Below are 13,295 nucleotides of genomic sequence, written 5' to 3'. Positions count from 1 at the left end.
CAGTACAGTATATTACAATAGCAAAAAGAAAATAACGTGTCAGGGAAAAAATGCCTCATGACATTGTAAATGTACAGTAAGCAGTGATCCCTTGCCATTGGTTTTAGATTATGCCCTAATGGCTAGGGGCAGGGCCGAAACTAGGATTTACGGCACCCGGGGCAAGGCAGGAATTTAGCGCCCACCCTTCCCGAAAAAAAATAAAATACAAAAAATAATAAATAATAATGAATAAATAAATAAAATAATAAAAAATAGATAAAAAAATACAATAAAATAGAATAAAAAAGACCGACAAAATTCAAAACTATGCCACCCAATGCAACCTTGTTCTCATTACCAAGCATAGCAATACCCCTCATTAACAGAGGAGAGGTGGAGAGATATGGAAGAAAGGAGAGGGAGAGAGAATATGCTTCATAACAACCCTCAGACAGGCAGGACCTAGTAAAACACACACATGTATGTATATATATATATATATGTGTGTGTGTGTGTGTGTGTGTGTGTGTGTGTGTGTGTGTGTGTGTGTATGTATGTGTATATATATATATATATACATACACATATACTACATATATATATATAACACATTTTAAATATATATATATATATATATATATATATAAAATCTGTAGCTGTCACAGTGGTAGAAATAAACAGTCTCAGCATGATATATTTAGTATGTATATATATATATATATATATATATATATGTGCTTAAATAAACTACTTTAAATGAGCTGCAGGGGTTAGCACCAGTCAGGGTGAGGGAGTGTGTGTGTCTGTGTGTTTTACCTCTCCAGTCCTCTCACTAATCAGACAGAGGTGAAGGGTGCTGGTCTGCTTCGATCAATCACTGCTGGTGTCAGCGACTCAGCAGCGGGGCTGAATGTAGGGCTGCGTGGGGCTGGAGAACGCTCAGCAGCAAGTCACAGGGCGGGTGGCTTGCTGCTCAGGATAGCCGACTACTGCAGCTCCAGCGGCGGCCATCTCGCTGCAGGGTGAAATGCCTCATGGGATTTGTAGTCTCTCTGTTACAGCTCCAAGTGTAACCAGTAACAGACATGACTACAAATCCCATGTGACTCCACTTCCTTCTCTGCTGTATCAGACGCAGACGCATCCCAGCGCCCTATCCAGTCCCGTGCCCGGGTCACATGCCCCCCTAGCCCCCCCTAGTTAAGGCCCTGCTAGGGGACTTGGCTGCTCACATACTGTATTGTACTGTATCCCTGACTTCAATGGACCATACTGTACTCGTCTGTATATACAGTACTATATTTATTAATTGAGCACTCTACGGGACCTCATTGCCCCTGTAGCTAGGGTATTGAGACGCTCCTTCAGCATTGCCCTGTAGTCTGGAAAACCTACAGTATGCTGTCGCTTGCTCCATGGCTGAGGGCTTCCATGGGGCAAGGGATAGATAACGGGCGGCAGCCATTTTGTCAACTTGCTATGCGATCAAGTGCAGTGTATCGCATACAGTACCCTCCAACTGTACCTTTTTGGCAGGCACAGTACCTTTTTTTATGGTCTGTACCTGCCAAAAAGGGCTTTGTAGCAATTTTTAAGTCTCCAAATTAACAGTGAAAGTATAGGAAAGGGAGCGTGGCCACACCCCTTTTACCTGTGATCACGCCCCCTTTTCTAATTTGAACTGGTTTTTATGTGTAAAATGTTGGAGGGTCTGGTACAGTATTGTATTGTACATAGACCTCGCCTATCCCTATCAACCCTGTGTATTTTAGCTAGGGTATTCAGATGCTCCTTCAGCATTGCACTGTAGCCTGCAAAACCTATGCTGTAGCTCGCTCCATAGCTGAGCGCTGCCACGAGGTGGGTGGTCACGGGCGGCAGCGCTCAGCCATTTTGTTAACTTGCTATACGTTCGAGTCCGGTGTATAGTCATGTGCATAGAGCTCGCTTATCCCTATCGCCCCTGTGTGTTTTAGCTAGGGTATTCAGACGCTCCTTCAGCATTGCCCTGTAACTTGCAAAATCTATGCAGTCATTGGCTCGATAGCTGAGGGCTTCCATGAGGCAAGGGGTCACGGGTGGTAGCCATTTCAATCGAGTCTGCCCTGCTACAGAATTGTATGTGTACCGTACGGTGCATAGAACCTTATCCTCGTAGCCACTGTGTATTTTATAGAATACAGCTCCTGCAGCTTTGCCCTGCTTTATGTAAAACTTATGTGCACACTTCTATTGAATGTGAAAGTATAGTACAGTACAATAGTAACAAAAATAAAAAAATTAATAAAGAGTCAGGAAAAAATGAACATGCATGGGAATCGAACCCGGGACTCTAAGCATGGGAAGCCGCACACAGTTCCTTTAAGACATTTTTTCTACTTGCACCATGAGTTAGAGTGAATGATAAATGGCAACCTGTGTATATATTAGTGATGAGCGGGTTCGGTTCCTCGGAAACCGAACCCCCCCGAACTTCACCCATTTAACACGGGTCCGAGGCATACTCGGATTCTCCCGTCTGGCTCGGTTAACCCAAGCGCGCCCGAACGTCATAATCCCGCTGTCGGATTCTCGCGAGATTCGGATTCTATATAAGCAGCCGCGCGTCGCCGCCATTTTCACTCGTGCATTGGAAATGTTAGGGAGAGGACGTGGCTGGCGTCCTCTCCGTTTATTCATTGTTGAGTTGATGCAAATATTTGTGCTTGCTTATATCATTGTGGGGACTGGGGAGCAGCTTTATATTAATATAGGAGGAGTACAGTGCAGAGTTTTGCTGATCAGTGACCACCAGTTTTATCCGTTCTCTGCCTGAAAAAAACGCTCCTTATCTGTGCTCAGTGTGCTGCATATATCTGTGCTCACACTGCTTAATTGTGGGGACTGGGGAGCAGCTGTATTATATAGGAGGAGTACAGAGCAGAGTTTTGCTGACAGTGACCACCAGTATACGTTGTCTGCCTGAAAAACACTCCATATCTGTGCTCAGTGTGCTGCATATATCTGTACTCACACTGCTTTATTGTGGGGACTGGGGACCACCAGTATAATATTATATAGGAGGAGTACAGTGCAGAGTTTTGCTGACCAGTGACCACCAGTAAACGTTGTCTGCCTGAAAAACACTCCAATTCTGTGCTGCATTGTGTAGTATATAGTAGTACAGTGCATAATTTTGCTGACCACCAGTATATAATATATAGGAGTACGGTACAGAAGGCCACTGCTGTACCTACCTCTGTGTCGTCAAGTATATTATCCATCCATACTTGTGGTGCATTTCAGTTTTGCACAGTTTGCTGACCACCAGTATATAATATATAGCATTACGGTACAGTAGGCCACTGCTGTACCTACCTCTGTGTCGTCAAGTATACTATCCATCCATACCTGTGGTGCATTTCAGTTTTGCACAGTTTGCTGACCACCAGTATATAATATATAGCATTACGGTACAGTAGGCCACTGCTGTACCTACCTCTGTGTCGTCAAGTATACTATCCATCTAGATTCTTTACCTGTGGTTCATTTTAGTTTTGCAGTTTGCTGACAGTGACCACCAGTATATATAGCAGTACGGTACGGAAGGCCACTGCTGTACCTACCTCTGTGTCGTTAAGTATACTATCCATCTAGATTCTATACCTGTGGTGCATTTCAGTTGTGCAGTTTGCTAACACAGTGACTACCAGTGTATATAGCAGTACGGTACGGAAGGCCACTGCTGTACCTTCCTCTGTGTCGTCAAGTATACTATCCATCTACATTCTAAACCTGTGGTGCATTTTAGTTTTGCAGTTTGCTGACAGTGACCACCAGTATATATAGCAGTACGGTACGGAAAGCCACTGCTGTACCAACCTCTGTGTCGTCAAGTATACTATCCATCTAGATTCTATACCCGTGGTGCATTTCAGTTGTGCAGGTTGCTGACAGTGACCACCAGTATATAAAGCAGTACGGTACGGAAGGCCACTGCTGTACCAACCTCTGTGTCGTCAAGTATACTATCCATCTAGATTCTATACCTGTGGTGCATTTCTGTTGTGCAGTTTGCTGACACAGTGACCACCAGTATATATAGCAGTACGGTACGGAAGGCCGCTGCTGTACCTACCTCTGTGTCGTCAAGTATACTATCCATCTACATTCTATACCTGTGGTGCATTTTAGTTTTGCAGTTTGCTGACAGTGACCACCAGTATATATAGCAGTACGGTACGGAAGGCCACTGCTGTACCTACCTCTGTGTCCTTCAAGTATACTATCCATCTACATTCTAAACCTGTGGTACATTTCAGTTTTGCAGTTTGCTGACACAGTGACCACCAGTATATATAGCAGTACGGTACGGAAGGTCACTGCTGTACCTACCTCTGTGTCGTCAAGTATACTATCCATCTAGATTCTATACCTGTGGTGCATTTCAGTTGTGCAGTTTGCTGACACAGTGACCACCAGTATATATAGCAGTACGGTACGGAAGGCCACTGCTGTACCTACCTCTGTGTCGTCAAGTATACTATCCATCTAGATTCTGTACCTGTGGTGCAATTCAGTTGTGCAGTTTGCTGACACAGTGACCACCAGTATATATAGCAGTACGGTACGGAAGGTCACTGCTGTACCTACCTCTGTGTCGTCAAGTATACTATCCATCTACATTCTAAACCTGTGGTGCATTTTAGTTTTGCAGTTTGCTGACAGTGATCACCAGTATATATAGCAGTACGGTACGGAAGGCCACTGCTGTACCTACCTCTGTGTCATCAAGTATACTATCCATCTACATTCTATACCTGTGGTGCATTTTACTTGTGCAGTTTGCTGACACAGTGACCACCAGTATATATAGCAGTACGGTATGGAAGGCCACTGCTGTACCTACCTCTGTGTCGTCAAGTATACTATCAATCTACATTCTATACCTGTGGTGCATTTTAGTTTTGCAGTTTGCTGACAGTGACCACCAGTATATATAGCAGTACGGTACGGAAGGCCACTGCTGTACCTACCTCTGTGTCGTCAAGTATACTATCCATCTAGATTCTATACCTGTGGTGCATTTCTGTTGTGCAGTTTGCTGACACAGTGACCACCAGTATATATAGCAGTACGGTACGGAAGGCCACTGCTGTACCTACCTCTGTGTCGTCAAGTATACTATCCATCTACATTCTAAACCTGTGGTGCATTTTAGTTTTGCAGTTTGCTGACAGTGACCACCAGTATATATAGCAGTACGGTACGGAAGGCCACTGCTGTACCTACCTCTGTGTCGTCAAGTATACTATCCATCTAGATTCTTTACCTGTGGTGCATTTCAGTTGTGCAGTTTGCTGACACAGTGACCACCAGTATATATAGCAGTGCAGTATGGAAGGCCACTGCTGTACCTACCTCTGTGTCATCAAGTATACTATCCATCTAGATTCTATACCTGTGGTGCATTTAAGTTGTGCAGTTTGCTGACACAGTGACCACCAGTATATATAGCAGTACGGTATGGAAGGCCACTGCTGTACCTACCTCTGTGTCGTCAAGTATACTATCCATCTACATTCTATACCTGTGGTGCATTTTAGTTTTGCAGTTTGCTGACGGTGACCACCAGTATATATAGCAGTACGGTACGGAAGGCCACTGCTGTACCTACCTCTGTGTCATCAAGTATACTATCCATCTAGATTCTATACCTGTGGTGCATTTCAGTTGTGCAGTTTGCTAACACAGTGACTACCAGTGTATATAGCAGTACGGTACGGAAGGCCACTGCTGTACCTACCTCTGTGTCGTCAAGTATACTATCCATCTACATTCTAAACCTGTGGTGCATTTTAGTTTTGCAGTTTGCTGACAGTGACCACCAGTATATATAGCAGTACGGTACGGAAGGCCACTGCTGTACTTACCTTTGTGTCGTCAAGTATACTATCCATCTAGATTCTATACCTGTGGGGCATTTCAGTTGTGCAGTTTGCTGACACAGTGACCACCAGTATATATAGCAGTGCAGTTTGGAAGGCCACTGCTGTACCTACCTCTGTGTCATCAAGTATACTATCCATCTAGATTCTATACCTGTGGTGCATTTAAGTTGTGCAGTTTGCTGACACAGTGACCACCAGTATATATAGCAGTACGGTATGGAAGGCCACTGCTGTACCTACCTCTGTGTCGTCAAGTATACTATCCATCTAGATTCTATAGCTATGGTGCATTTCAGTTGTACAGTTTGCTGACACAGTGACCACCAGTATATATAGCAGTACGGTATGGAATGCCACTGCTGTACCTACCTCTGTGTCGTCAAGTATACTATCCATCTACATTCTATACCTGTGGTGCATTTTAGTTTTGCAGTTTGCTGACACAGTGACCACCAGTATATATAGCAGTACGGTACGGAAGGCCACTGCTGTACCTACCTCTGTGTCGTCAAGTATACTATCCATCTACATTCTATACCTGTGGTACATTTTAGTTTTGCAGTTTGCTGACAGTGACCACCAGTATATATAGCAGTACGGTACGGAATGCCACTGCTGTACCTACCTCTGTGTCGTCAAGTATACTATCCATCTAGATTCTATACCTGTGGTGCATTTCAGTTGTGCAGTTTGCTGACACAGTGACCACCAGTATATATAGCAGTACGGTACGGAAGGTCACTGCTGTACCTACCTCTGAGTCGTCAAGTATACTATCCATCTACATTCTAAACCTGTGGTGCATTTTAGTTTTGCAGTTTGCTGAGAGTGACCACCAGTATATGTAGCAGTACGGTACGAAAGGCCACTGCTGTACCTACCTCTGTGTCGTCAAGTATACTATCCATCTAGATTCTATACCTGTGGTGCATTTCAGTTGATCAGTTTGCTGACACAGTGACCACCAGTATATATAGCAGTACGGTACGGAAGGCCACTGCTGTACCTACCTCTGTGTCGTCAAGTATACTATCCATCTAGATTCTATACCTGTGGTGCATTTCAGTTGTGCAGTTTGCTGACACAGTAACCACCAGTATATATAGCAGTACGGTACGGAAGGCCACTGCTGTACCTACCTCTGTGTCGTCAAGTATACTATCCATCTACATTCTAAACCTGTGGTTCATTTTAGTTTTGCAGTTTGCTGACAGTGATCACCAGTATATATAGCAGTACGGTACGGAAGGCCACTGCTGTACCTACCTCGGTGTCGTCAAGTATACTATCCATCTACATTCTATACCTGTGGTGCATTTTAGTTTTGCAGTTTGCTGACACAGTGACCACCAGTATATATAGCAGTACGGTACGGAATGCCACTGCTGTACCTACCTCTGTGTCGTCAAGTATACTATCCATCTAGATTCTATACCTGTGGTGCATTTCAGTTGTGCAGTTTGCTGACACAGTGACCACCAGTATATATAGCAGTACGGTACGGAAGGCCACTGCTGTACCTACCTCTGTGTCATCAAGTATACTATCCATCTACATTCTAAACCTGTGGTGCATTTTAGTTTTGCAGTTTGCTGACAGTGACCACCAGTATATATAGCAGTACGGTACGGAAGGCCACTGCTGTACCTACCTCTGTGTCGTCAAGTATACTATCCATCTAGATTCTATACCTGTGGTGCATTTTACTTGTGCAGTTTGCTGACACAGTGACCACCAGTATATATAGCAGTACGGTATGGAAGGCCACTGCTGTACCTACCTCTGTGTCGTCAAGTATACTATTAATCTACATTCTATACCTGTGGTGCATTTTAGTTTTGCAGTTTGCTGACAGTGACCACCAGTATATATAGCAGTACGGTACGGAAGGCCACTGCTGTACCTACCTCTGTGTCGTCAAGTATACTATCCATCTAGATTCTATACCTGTGGTGCATTTCTGTTGTGCAGTTTGCTGACACAGTGACCACCAGTATATATAGCAGTACGGTACGGAAGGCCACTGCTGTACCTACCTCTGTGTCGTCAAGTATACTATCCATCTACATTCTAAACCTGTGGTGCATTTCAGTTTTGCAGTTTGCTGACAGTGACCACCAGTATATATAGCAGTACGGTACGGAAGGCCACTGCTGTACCTACCTCTGTGTCGTCAAGTATACTATCCATCTAGATTCTTTACCTGTGGTGCATTTCAGTTGTGCAGTTTGCTGACACAGTGACCACCAGTATATATAGCAGTACGGTACGGAAGGCCACTGCTGTACCTACCTCTGTGTTGTCAAGTATACTATCCATCTACATTCTATACCTGTGGTGCATTTTAGTTTTGCAGTTTGCTGACAGTGACCACCAGTATATATAGCAGTACGGTACGGAAGGCCACTGCTGTACCTACCTCTGTGTCATCAAGTATACTATCCATCTAGATTCTATACCTGTGGTGCATTTCAGTTGTGCAGTTTGCTAACACAGTGACTACCAGTATATATAGCAGTACGGTACGGAAGGCCACTGCTGTACTTACTTCTGTGTCGTCAAGTATACTATCCATCTACATTCTAAACCTGTGGTGCATTTTAGTTTTGCAGTTTGCTGACAGTGACCACCAGTATATATAGCAGTACGGTACGGAAGGCCACTGCTGTACCTACCTCTGTGTCGTCAAGTATACTATCCATCTAGATTCTATACCTGTGGTGCATTTCAGTTGTGCAGTTTGCTGACACAGTGACCACCAGTATATATAGCAGTGCAGTATGGAAGGCCACTGCTGTACCTACCTCTGTGTCATCAAGTATACTATCCATCTAGATTCTATACCTGTGGTGCATTTAAGTTGTGCAGTTTGCTGACACAGTGACCACCAGTATATATAGCAGTACGGTATGGAAGGCCACTGCTGTACCTACCTCTGTGTCGTCAAGTATACTATCCATCTAGATTCTATACCTGTGGTGCATTTCAGTTGTGCAGTTTGCTGACACAGTGACCACCAGTATATATAGTAGTACGGTACGGAAGGCCACTGCTGTACCTACCTCTGTGTCGTCAAGTATACTATCCATCTACATTCTAAACCTGTGGTGCATTTTAGTTTTGCAGTTTGCTGACAGTGACCACCAGTATATATAGCAGTATGGTACGGAAGGCCACTGCTGTACCTACCTCTGTGTCGTCAAGTATACTATCCATCTACATTCTATACATGTGGTGCATTTTAGTTTTGCAGTTTGCTGACAGTGACCACCAGTATATATAGCAGTACGGTCCGGAATGCCACTGCTGTACCTACCTCTGTGTCGTCAAGTATACCATACATCTAGATTCTATACCTGTGGTGCATTTCAGTTTTGCAGTTTGCTGACAGTGACCACCAGTATATATAGCAGTACGGTACGGAAGGCCACTGCTGTACCTACCTCTGTGTCGTCAAGTATACTATCCATCTACATTCTAAACCTGTGGTGCATTTTAGTTTTGCAGTTTGCTGACAGTGACCACCAGTATATATAGCAGTACGGTACGGAAGGCCACTGCTGTACCTACCTCTGTGTCGTCAAGTATACTATCCATCTACATTCTATACCTGTGGTGAATTTTAGTTTTGCAGTTTGCTGACAGTGACCACCATTATATAGAGCAGTACGGTATGGAAGGCCACTGCTGTACCTACCTCTGTGTCGTCAAGTATACTATCCATCTAGATTCTATACCTGTGGTGCTTTTCAGTTGTGCAGTTTGCTGACACAGTGACCACCAGTATATATAGCAGTACGGTATGGAAGGCCACTGCTGTACCTACCTCTGTGTCGTCAAGTATACTATCCATCTACATTCTATACCTGTGGTGCATTTTAGTTTTGCAGTTTGCTGACAGTGACCACCAGTATATTAAGCAGTACGGTACGGAAGGCCACTGCTGTACCTACCTCTGTGTCGTCAAGTATACTATCCATCTAGATTCTATACCTGTGGTGCATTTCAGTTGTGCAGTTTGCTGACACAGTGACCACCAGTATATATAGCAGTACGGTACGGAAGGCCACTGCTGTACCTACCTCTGTGTCGTCAAGTATACTATCCATCTACATTCTATACCTGTGGTGCATTTTAGGTTTGCAGTTTGATGACAGTGACCACCAGTATATATAGCAGTACGGTACAGAAGGCCACTGCTGTACCTAACTCTGTGTCGTCAAGTATACTATCCATCTACATTCTATACCTGTGGTGCATTTCAGTTGTGCAGTTTGCTGACACAGTGACCACCAGTATATATAGCAGTACGGTACGGAAGGCCACTGCTGTACCTACCTCTGTGTCGTCAAGTATACTATCCATCTACATTCTATACCTGTGGTGCATTTTAGTTTTGCAGTTTGCTGACAGTGACCTCCAGTATATATAGCAGTACGGTACGGAAGGCCACTGCTGTACCTACCTCTGTGTCGTCAAGTATACTATCCATCTCGATTCTATACCTGTGGTGCATTTCAGTTGTGCAGTTTGCTGACACAGTGACCACCAGTATATATAGCAGTACGGTACGGAAGGCCACTGCTGTACCTACCTCTGTGTCGTCAAGTATACTATCCATCTACATTCTATACCTGTGGTGCATTTCAGTTGTGCGCAGTTTATATAGTAGTAGGCCATTGCTATTGATACTAGCATATAATTCCACACATTAAAAAATGGAGAAAAAAAAATGTGGAGGTTAAAATAGGGAAAGATCAAGATCCACTTCCACCTCGTGTTGAAGCTGCTGCCACTAGTCATGGCCGAGACGATGAAATGCCATCAACGTCGTATGCCAAGGCCGATGCCCAATGTCATAGTAGAGAGCATGTAAAATCCAAAAAACAAAAGTTCAGTAAAATGACCCAAAAATCAAAATTGAAAGCGTCTGATGAGAAGCGTAAACTTGCCAATATGCCATTTACGACATGGAGTGGCAAGGAACGGCTGAGGCCCTGGCCTATGTTCATGGCTAGTGGTTCAGCTTCACATGAGGATGGAAGCACTCATCCTCTCGCTAGAAAACTTAAAAGACTTAAGCTGGCAAAAGCACAGCAAAGAACTGTGCGTTCTTCTAAATCACAAATCTCCAAGGAGAGTCCAATTGTGTTGGTTGCGATGCCTGACCTTCCCAACACTGGACGGGAAGAGCTTGCGCCTTCCCCCATTTGCACGCCCCCTGCAAGTGCTGGAAGGAGCACCCGCAGTCCAGTTCATGATAGTCAAATTGAAGATGTCACTGTTGAAGTACACCAGGATGAGGATATGGGTGTTGCTGGCACTGGGGAGGAAATTGACAAGGAGGATTCTGATGATGAGGTGGTTTGTTTAAGTCAGGCACCCGGGGAGACACCTGTTGTCCGTGGGACGAATATGGCCATTGACATGCCTGGTCAACATACAAAAAAAATCAGCTCTTTGGTGTGGAATTATTTCAACACAAATGCGGACAACAGGTGTCAAGCCGTGTGTTGCCTTTGTCAAGCTGTAATAAGTAGGGTTAAGGACGTTAACCACCTAGGAACATCCTCCCTTATACGTCACCTGGACCGCATTCATCAGAAGTCAGTGACAAGTTCAAAAACTTTGGGTGACAGCGAAAGGAGTCCACTGACAACTAAATCCCATCCTCTTGTAACCAAGCTCCTGCAAACCACACCACCAACTCCCTCAGTGTCAATTTCCTCCTTACCCTGGAAAGCCAATAGTCCTGCAGGCCATGTCACTGGCAAGTCTGACGAGTCCTCTCCTGCCTGGGATTCCTCCGATGCATCCTTGAGTGTAACGCCTACTGCTGCTGGCGCTGCTGTTGTTGCTGCTGGGAGTCGATCGTCATCCCAGAGGGGAAGTCGGAAGACCACTTGTACTACTTCCAGTAAGCAATTGACTGTCCAACAGTCCTTTGCGAGGAAGATGAAATATCACAGCAGTCATCCTGCTGCAAAGCAGATAACTCAGGCCTTGGCAGCCTGGGCGGTGAGAAACGTGGTTCCGGTATCCACCGTTAATTCAGAGGCAACTAGAGACTTGATTGAGGTACTGTGTCCCCGGTACCAAATACCATCTAGGTTCCATTTCTCTAGGCAGGCGATACCAAAAATGTACAAAGACCTCAGAAAAAGACTCACCAGTGTCCTAAAAAATGCAGTTGTACCCAATGTCCACTTAACCACGGACATGTGGACAAGTGGAGCAGGGCAGACTCAGGACTATATGACTGTGACAGCCCACTGGGTAGATGTATTGCCTCCCGCAGCAAGAACAGCAGCGGCGGCACCAGTAGCAGCATCTCGCAAACGGCAACTCGTTCCTAGGCAGGCTACACTTTGTATCACCGCTTTCCAGAAGAGGCACACAGCTGACAACCTCTTACGGAAACTGAGGAAGATCATCGCAGAATGGCTTACCCCAATTGGACTCTCCTGGGGATTTGTGACATTGGACAACGCCAGCAATATTGTGCGTGCATTACATCTGGGCAAATTCCAGCACGTCCCATGTTTTGCACATACATTGAATTTGGTGGTGCAGAATTATTTAAAAAACGACAGGGGCGTGCAAGAGATGCTGTTGGTGGCCCGAAGAATTGCGGGCCACTTTCGGCATTATGCCACCGCGTGCCGAAGACTGGAGCACCACCAAACATTCCTGAACCTGCCCTCCCATCATCTGAAGCAAGAGGTGGTAACGAGGTGGAATTCAACCCTCTATATGCTTCAGAGGATGGAGGAGCAGCAAAAGGCCATTCAAGCCTATACATCTGCCCACGATATAGGCAAAGGAAGGGGAATGCACCTGACTCAAGCGCAGTGGAGAATGATTTCAACGTTGTGCAAGGTTCTGCAACCCTTTGAACTTGTCAAACGTGAAGTCAGTTCAGACACTGCCAGCCTGAGTCAGGTCATTCCCCTCATCAGGCTTTTGCAGAAGAAGCTGGAGACATTAAAGGACGAACTAAAACAGAGCGATTCCGCTAGGCATGTGGGACTTGTGGATGGAGCCCTTAATTCGCTTAACCAGGATTCACGGGTGGTCAATCTGTTGAAATCAGAGCACTACATTTTGGCCACCGTGCTCGATCCTAGATTTAAAACCTACGTTGTATCTCTCTTTCCGGCAGACACAAGTCTGCAGAGGTTCAAAGACCTGCTGGTGAGAAAATTGTCAAGTCAAGCGGAACGTGACCCGTCAACATCTCCTCCTTCACATTCTCCCGCAACTGGGGGTGCGAGGAAAAGGCTAAGAATTCCGAGCCCACCAGCTGGCGGTGATGCAGGGCAGTCTGGAGCGAGTGCTGACATCTGGTCCGGACTGAAGGACCTGCCAACGATTACTGACATG

This window comes from Pseudophryne corroboree, chromosome 5 (assembly GCF_028390025.1).
Source record: "Pseudophryne corroboree isolate aPseCor3 chromosome 5, aPseCor3.hap2, whole genome shotgun sequence".
NCBI classification, from domain to species: Eukaryota; Metazoa; Chordata; class Amphibia; order Anura; family Myobatrachidae; genus Pseudophryne; species Pseudophryne corroboree.
This window is presented reverse-complemented; position numbering follows the sequence as displayed.